Source organism: Caretta caretta, chromosome 3 (genome assembly GCF_965140235.1).
Source record: "Caretta caretta isolate rCarCar2 chromosome 3, rCarCar1.hap1, whole genome shotgun sequence".
NCBI lineage: Eukaryota > Metazoa > Chordata > Testudines > Cheloniidae > Caretta > Caretta caretta.
Window position 1 is genome coordinate 93,395,292 of NC_134208.1, and position 9,107 is coordinate 93,404,398.

General features: G+C 41.2%; 1 long non-coding RNA gene across 1 annotated transcript; it reads left to right on the plus strand.

Annotated features, from left to right (window-relative positions):
- Nucleotides 1-602: 602 nt before the first annotated feature.
- LOC125634221 (uncharacterized) lies at nucleotides 603-8,612 on the plus strand. The gene is made up of 3 exons (XR_007355833.2): nucleotides 603-810; nucleotides 7,880-8,024; nucleotides 8,515-8,612. It is a non-coding gene; the product is annotated as an uncharacterized LOC125634221 (long non-coding RNA).
- The last annotated feature ends 495 nt before the right edge of the window (nucleotides 8,613-9,107 follow it).

Genomic DNA, 9,107 nt, shown 5'->3' on the forward strand with positions numbered 1-9,107 from the left:
CTACTTATTTTTTTCATAATTTCCTGCCAAAAAGGAAATTATGAGTTTTAACAAGCTCTAGTGGGTAACTTCTAGACACACTCCCCTCCACAACCTGGAAGTGAACTCAGAAGGCTGGTCTCTCAGAATTCCTTGGCTATGTAGCAGATAACTGTGAAACATGGTAGCAAAGTTAGTTTGTGATGTTGCACTCCATATGTTTATGGAAATATGCTTATGAGTGTAAATATAATGTAACTGGAATATGCTTTATGCAAAAGGTCTCTTGTAAGGTATCATTACAAAGCTTATAATCTACTGAGTGTGCTCATCCTATTTGTATGAATGTATCATTCTTGTATCTGAAGCTAGAAATATGAAGTATTACTCTGAAGTCCTATTGTAACTATGCAAAGTGTGGGCCATTAATGTTGGCTTGGAATCTTGAAGGTTCCCATTTACTAGGACAATTGGTTGTGAATGGCTCTGTTTATTTGCAAACCTTCCTGGGTATATGCAGGCCAGCCATAAAAGAATGGAAAATGAGGTCTTACAATGACATGTGATCATGTCACCTGGTACTGGAATCCATGTTAAACCTGGTGCTTTTCCATTTAGAAGGAGTGGTGGGGACCCAGAGAGACAAAAGATTCCTGCCTTGTGCCAAAGCTATAAAAGGGGGTGGAACAGAACAAAGGAGGCTGCCAGTTATGAGAAATCCCCTATTACCACTTGAGCTGGAACTAACAAGGACTGCACCAGGCAATGGATTGGGTCCATACAAGGAAGGAGTCTAGTCTGTGAAAGAAGCTTATTGGAACATATCTGAAGGTGAGATATCTGTAATCAGTTTCTCAATGTACTAGGCTTAGACTTGTGTGTTTTTGCTTTATTTTGCTTGGTGACTGTCATAAATGTAAAGGGAAGGGTAAACCCCTTTAAAATCCCTCCTGGCCAGAGGAAAACTCCTCTCATCTGTAAAGGGTTAAGAAGCTAAAGGTAACCTCGCTGGCACCTGACCAAAATGACCAATGAGGAGACAAAATACTTTCAAAAGCTGGGAGGAGGGAGAAAAACAAAGGGTTTGTGTCTGTCTGTGTGATGCTTTTGCCGGGGACAGAACAGGAATGGAGTCTTAGAACTTAGTGAGTAATCTAGCATATGTGTTATATTATGATTTCTTTAAATGGCTGAGAAAATAGCTGTGCTGAATAGAATGAATATTCCTGTCTGTGTGTCCCTTAAGGTTTTGCCTAGAGGGATTCTCTATGTTTTGAATCTAATTACCCTGTAAGGTACTTACCATCCTGATTTTACAGAGGTGATTCTTTTTTACTTCTATTAAAAGTCGTCTTGTAAGGAAACTGAGTGCCTTTTCATTGTTCTAAGATCCAAGGGTTTGGGTCTGTGCTCACCTAAGCAAATTGGTGAGGATTTTTACCAAACCTTTCCCAGGAAGTGGGGTGCAAGGGTTGGGAGGATTTGGGGGGGAAAGACGTTTCCAAACTCCGTTTTTTCAGGAACCCAGATAAAGTTTGTTGGTGGCAGTGGAAGTCGAAGGGCAAAGGGTAAAATAGTTTGTACCTTGGGGAAGTTTTAACCTAAGCTGGTAAAAGTAAGCTTAGGAGGTTTTCATGTAGGTCCCCACATCTGTTCCCTAGAGTTCAGAGTGGGGAAGGAACCTTGACAGTGACCTACTTTGTTCTGTCTGCTATTACTTGAAACCACTTAAATCCTACTTTTTATACTTAATAAAATCACTTTTGTTTATTAATTAACCCAGAGTAAGTGATTAATACTTGGGGGAGCAAACAGCTATGCATATCTCTCTATCAGTGTTATAGAGGGTGGACAATTTATGAGTTTACTCTGTATAAGCTTTATACAGAGTAAAATGGATTTATTGGGGGTTTGGATCCCATTGGGAGCTAGGTGTCTGGGTGCTGGAGACAGGAGTACTTGCTGAGCTGTTTTCAGTTAAGTCTGCAGCTTTGGGGTCATGGTTCAGATCCTGGGTCTGTGTTGCAGCAGGCTAGCGTCTCTGGCTTAACAAGGCAGGGTTCTGGAGTCCCACGCTATCAAAGAAAACGGGCTCAGAGGTAGTTCCAGCACATCAGATGACAGTCCCAAGGGAGGGGGGTCTCTACCTGCAGGCCCATGTAAAAGACTTCAGCCTCCTAAGGTTCAAGTGATAGACGAGTGTGCTGTGGAGCTAGAGAGCTTAACCCTGCTAAAGACCCTTGGGGGCGGTGTGTGTGTGTGTGTGTGTGTGTGTGTGTCAATATGGTTCTTTAGAGTTCTTTTAAAAATGTTGCCTTTTTAACAAAATATGGAAATTACATACCAACCCCACCCCCAAAATAAAAAAAAATAAAGAATATTAATGTTGCAAAGTGAGACACTCAAAAGCTAGGAAATGCTTGAGCAACCTGAATTCAGACCCCTTGTGTATATGCATTATGGTATAATCTTCCATTACATGATCACATACTACTGGTTCCACAGGACCCCGCCACATTTAGTGCACAGGATAGACTTCTCTGGAAATGAATCAGGCTTGTGTAGTGAATGAGACAGTTGTCTGTACGGCCCCTTCTTTGTTGCAGAAGTTGGAAGGTATGTAGATAATGTGGCAGGGGGACTGCAGGAAGATAAAGAACAGTCTTGTGTGTTAAGGCAGTTGAATGCTGCCTTGGAGAATTGAAGTCTATCCCTGTCTCTGCCACAGACTTCCTATGTGAGCTAGTCAAGTTACCCCAATTAAACTTTCCATAGGTGGTTACTGCATTTGTTTGTTGTTTTCTGGGTGCCCAACTTGGGACACCTGGAGTCTGATTTGCAGAAATGCTGAACAATCATAACTATAACTGATGTCAATGGAAGCTCTGCTCTAAACATATAAAAAACTAAGTACTCTGATTAAATCAGGGCCTAGGTTTCTCAAATTGGACACACACAATTAGTTAAAAGAAAAGGAGTACTTGTGGCACCTTAGAGACTAACAAATTTATTTGAGAATAAGCTTTCATGAGCTACAGCTCACTTCATCTGAAAGCTTATGCTCAAATAAATTTTAGTCTCTAAGTGCCACAAGTACTCCTTTTCTTTTTGTGAATACAGACTAATACGGTTGCTACTCTGAAACCTGACATTTTTGTATGTATATAAACATCTTCTGTATTTTCCACAGTATGCATCCGATGAAGTGAGCTGTAGCTCATGAAAGCTTATGCTCAAATAAATTTGTTAGTCTCTAAGGTGCCACAGGTACTCCTTTTCTTTTTGCTAATACAGACTAACACGGCTGCTACTCTGAACACAATTAGTTGACACTCTTCACAATTAAGGCTTTAATCTTTGTGTCTCAGTTCTCCATCTGTAAATTGGCGATAATAATGCCACCTCACCTTACGGGGGCATTGTGAAGATACAATTATTTAAAGTTTGTGAAGAACTAAGACACTAAGACTATGGTGAGATGACAGAACCTCAGAAAAGCCCATGAGGAAATTAATAATTCTGTATTCAGATCACGGGTTGAATAGTATGCAGTAAATAATGCATGGACATGCCTCAAATGATTAGAATAAAAAGAAATATTGAATAGCAGCTCATTAAGTGAGAACTGTACATCCTGTGCATTGTATGAGGCAGGGGTCCTGTGTCTAAAAAAAAAAAGTATGCATTATGTAATTAAAGATTGCATCATAATACACAAACACAGAGGCTGAATTACTGTTGCCCAAGTAACCTTAATTCTGACATGTCTTAACTTTTGAATGCTTTATTTTGCAAATGTAATATTCTTTTAACACAGGCTTTTTCAATGTAATATATAATATGTTAATTGATGCACAAAGAGTTTATATTAAATAAACTTGTGTCTTAGGTACAGAATTAACTATGTATTTGTGAAGTAATCTAGTGTAAAATATTACTAGGAATATCACTGAGGTGGCATCAGTAATAGAATACAGCAAGGCAAAGTAGCTGAGTGAGAATTTTCCATTGGAATAATTTTCTGGTGGAAAATGACCTTTTTGCAAAATCAGTAATAGCAAAATTCCATGAATATTAAATATTCTGAGGGCCGCAACTCTCCAGCAGCCAAGCTGAGAGGAAGGCAAACCTCCTGCCTCTCTAACAGCTGGGCTGGGTAGGAGGTGGAGAGCTGGAGAGGCAAACAGCTTGCGTGGTCAGCTTCTGGCAGCCACTGGGAAAGCTCTTTTTCAATTTCACATTCTGCCTGCAGGGAGAAATTTTTCCTGGCAAAGGATTTTCATCTTCTGGTCAGCTCTAGTAGCAATCACCTGGAGGGAAGTTGTGTAGTGCAGGTTTGAACCATAACAAACAATACTAGGCAAATAAGTGCACGTAATTCTATAGAGGCTACCCATAATGGCCAGGGCATAGGTGGCCAGGCCTGTAGTATATGCTGGGCTGGAGCTGAAGGTAGGGGTTGAGACTCATTACCAAGCCCAGTCAGGACATGGGTATCAAGGTCAAGCCAGAGTCTGCGTTGTTGCTCAGACAGCTCCCTGGGGCAATTTCATCTTTTAAATAGTTGGTGGGGACCAGTCAGTCAGTCAGCTGCATAGTTCTGTTGATCTGGCCTTTTCAGGTAGTACTTCCTGTGGTGCCTAACCTTCCAGTAAATTTTTCAGCTCTGTTTTGTCTTGCTCCTCAGTGGTGGTGTGGAGGCATTGGTTGCCCAGGACCCCACAATCAAGTTCAAGACCCTTTGGAAACTCATAGCCCCTCCCCACCATCCTTCATACATGCTCCCTCTGAGGTGGCATCAGGGTGGGTTTGTTAGGATGTTCCCTGTGGAACCTTTTAACTAGGTCAGGGATGTGAACATGGGCAGTGGGTTTCTAGGAGCATTCCTTGGGGCAGTAGGCCTGCTAGTAATGAGGTAGTAGAGTTGGCCTTGTTGCAGTTTGGAATCAAGAATAGCATGCACTGTGTGTTCCTCATGTCCCTGAATCTTGACTTAGCTGTTGGGATCGGTTGGGGAACGGATCCTCCGTACAAGGCTTCAAAAGTGACACATGAAACGCCGGATGTATTTTGAGGGAGTTGCAGTTTGAAGGTAATAGGGATGATCTGCTGACAGATGGAGAAACGGCAGAGAAACTGGTGGTCCAACTTGCAGGGAGCTGTTTCAGAGTAAGCCAGACCTTTTGGCCCAGTGAAAAAGCTGGGCATTCCCAGTGTTGCCAGTCCATGAACTCCTTATAGGCCTTTTTCACATCCTGCAGGTGGCTCGTGAGTTCCTATTGAATGTTGTGAATCCGATGGATCCAGTTGATGGCTGTTGAGTTCAGTGAATCTGCTGGTAACTCTGGGTGGAAGCAGGGATGGAATCCATAGTTTGCAAAGAAGGGACAATGTCCTGTGAAGTTGTGGTCAGGATTATTATATTCAAATGCAGGATGAGGCAAGAGGGTGGAACAGTTATCCCGGTGGTAATTGACAAAACAGTGTATATACTGTTCTAGTACTTGTTTTATTCTTTTTGACTGTCCATCTGTCTGATGGTGATGTGTTGTGGAAGTGGACATGGGGACATCCAGCAACTAGAGAATCTTGCACTGAAAGTAAGAAATTATCTGTGGCCCCAGTTAGAGATTATTTAATCCAGGAGTCCCTGAGCATGGAGATGTTAGCTACCAAGAGCTTGCTGTCACCTCAGCAGAAGGCAGGCTGTATGAAGGATGAAGTGTGCTATGTTAGATAGTCGATCTACAATTGGCAAGACTACTATGTGTTTTGGAGTTACATGATGAAGTTTGATGCTCAAGGTCAGATTGGGATATCAAGAAGCCAAGAGCCTTCCCAAGAGGCTTCTTAGTTAGGCACCTTCAGGGTTCTGTTGCTCCGGCCTCTTCAGGCATTACATCCTGCAGTGCCTAGCCTCCAGTAACTGTTGGGTGCAGGTTTCCAACTACGCCACTGTAAAGATGCTGGTTCTGGCGGGACCCAACTGAGAGTGCCAATTCAGGACAAATTGCTTAAAGCCAGGCAATTACAGCCCAAGGCTGGGGTTTCTATGCACACGAAGGCAAATCAAACCAGCCAAACAGAGAAGACTTTGGTTTTACCCCACTGGCTAGCCACAAGTCACACTAGCAATTCCCTTAGACACTTCAGTTTCCCAGTATCACCACCAGTGCCACTCGTTATGGGGACAAATGGTTATGAAAACCAATACCCCAGTAAAAGAAAAAAGGTCCTCTTGATCCCAAAGGACCAAGCCCCAGACCCAGGTCAACATACAAATCAGATCTTACCCACAAACCACGCTGTTGCCAATCCTTTAGAATCTAAAATCTAAAGGTTTATTCATAAAAGGAAAAAAAGATATAGATGAGAGCTAGAATTGGTTAAATGGAATCAATTACATACAGTAATGGCAAAGTTCTTGGTTCAGGCTTGTAGCAGTGATAGAATAAACTGCAGGTTCAAATCAAGTCTCTGGAGTACATCCACAGCTGGGATGGGTCTTTCAGTCCTTGGTTCAAAGCTTCAGTGTAGCAAAGTTCCTCCAGAGGTAAGAAGCAGGATTGAAGACAACATGGAGATGAGGCATCAGCCTTTTATAGTCTTTTCCAGGTGTAAGAACACCTCTTTGTTCTTGCTGTGGAAAATTACAGCAAAATGGAGTTTGGAGTCACATGGGCAAGTCCCTGCATACTTTGCTAAGTCACAAGGCGTATCTGCCTTCTCTCAATGGGTCAATTGTATAGCTGATGGTCCTTAATGGGCCATCAAGCAGGCTAGGCAGAGCTGACACTAACTTGTCTGGGGTGTCACCCAGAAGCATAGCATAAGTTTGAAATACAGACAGTGTAGAGCCAATATTCATAACTTCAACTACAAAAATGATACCCACATATAGACAGCATAATCATAACCAGCAAACCATAACCTCTCCATAGACCCCTTACACAACAACCTTTATACAATATTTGCTGCAAATATATAACAGTGGTTGCAACAATGATCTATACAGTTACAGATTATGTTAATAATGTCACAGTTTGCCCAGGTCACCAGAGACAATATGAAAGTATCAGTTACCCAGGCCCCCATAACCCTAGACCCATAGATCCTTAGATTAACTAATAATCCTTAGATTAACTCACTTACCAAACACACACAATGTTGTTTTTAATCTTCCCCATACCAAGTTCTCTCTAATAGTAATGGGTAACAGTAGAAAGTGACTCTAATATAGGCTTTCCCTTCAGCCACCATTAGTCCGAATGGTTAGGTTAACTCCATAAAACTCAATTGCTAAAATATGTCTCCCTCTGAGTCTGCTACTCCACAGCTTCATTTCTGCTAACATTAGTTCTTAATAACTCTTGGAAACCTAGTTTCTCTTTCTCTACAAAGCTGAAAATTTCAGCTGCCAAACTTCAGCAGCCCCTTGAGTGCAGCATGATCACTTGCCAGTCTATCAACATAATGATATGCCATGATAACTCCTCAATTAATATAATGTTAATGGAACATTCACAGATTAAAAAATACATTTCCACTAATGTTAAGGGTCTGATTGAACATAGACAAGCAAGCAAAACTAGATTTGGGCATCTGGTAGAAAATGCTGAATGGGTGAAGAGAGAGGATACACATCACTAAAAATGTTTGTTCTGGTAACAGGTACAAGCAAGTGCCCTTATCTCCCATTTGTTTTGCTTTAATTGAAAACAATACTCATCAACTTAAATTGAGTTTCATTGCTATCTGTAACCTGCCCCTGGTTTTTTTTTTTTGTTTGTTTGGTTTTTTTTTGGTACTCAAGCTCATGCCCATGCTGTTCAGTTGATGCAAAGCAGGAGAAAAATGCTGATCATGCCTGAATGGCTGAATGCCTTTTTTATGTTAATAGGCATTCTTGATGCTCCCATCTGGATTCAATTGTGCCTAAACCTGAGAGTCCCGGGTATCTTCTCTGTACCTCTCCAATTTTACAAGACAGGCTGAGATCAGGCTGTGAGACCCTGCTGCCTCTTTTTTTCCTCCCCACATCTCAGGTAACATGATCCTGCTGACTGATTGTTGCCTCCTATTCATAATAATAAGTCAAAACCATGGGTTTCCGTGGTCTGGAGGAGGTTCTTAAATTGATACATAGAGGTACAGAGCAATTAGGGACTAGTGAGTGAAGTGGTGTTTATGGATGTGTGTGTGACAGGAAACAGAAGCAGAGGGAAAAATGTAGTGAATGATTCCTTAGGGAGAAGATACCAATTTATTTGTTATAGCAGATAAAATGTTTTCCACATATATTAAATATGCATAACAACATAAAATATTTAAAATCAGTTCTTTTGCCGACTATTGTCTAAAATGCAATCTATGCACAGCCTATTTTAAATTACCCCTTACAAGTGGCAGATAAGCATCTCCTATGCACTTTATTAATGACAGAATCTTCATTTATACAGCAGTCTTTATTTAGAAGCATGTCAATACATTTGATTAACAATATATAAAAGCTTTTTCCCAACTCTGGAAATATAGCAACCCTGTGGATGAAACTTGGCATTCTGGAAAGGACACTACCTGGGAATTAGAAGACATAATTCTTCTGGTGGCTGTGACAATGACCTGCTGTGTGACCTCAGGCAAGTCACTTCCCTTATCTGTCTCACTGCCCCTCCTTTGTAAATTCTGTCTCTTTAGACTATAAGTTCTTCAGGGCAAGCCTACCTATTAATATATGTGGTTTTGGTGTCTGATGCAATGGAAAGCACTCTTGGAATATAAATAGTTGTTAAACAGCAACAATAACAGTTTAGAACAGGAGGTAAAAAACAATAACTTTGTCCTCTTGAAAGTACAAGTGGAATCTTAGGAAGGCTGGGTGTAATTATCAGAGTTAAAACTTAGCTAGGAATTAACATCCATGCTCTTTCAAAAAGTTCCCACCTATCTTTAATAACCAAGTAACAGGGTGGCAGCCTATCTCTGAAATAGCCACCCTGTTGGCATATGTTGCTGCTGTTAGGAAAGGTTTAAATGATCTCTGCTTGCTTGTTGAGGCAAGTGACTCGTTACTGCACTTCAACAGAAAGAAAGTGGGAGCTGCTTTCTGTGGGGAAAGGATTTGAGCT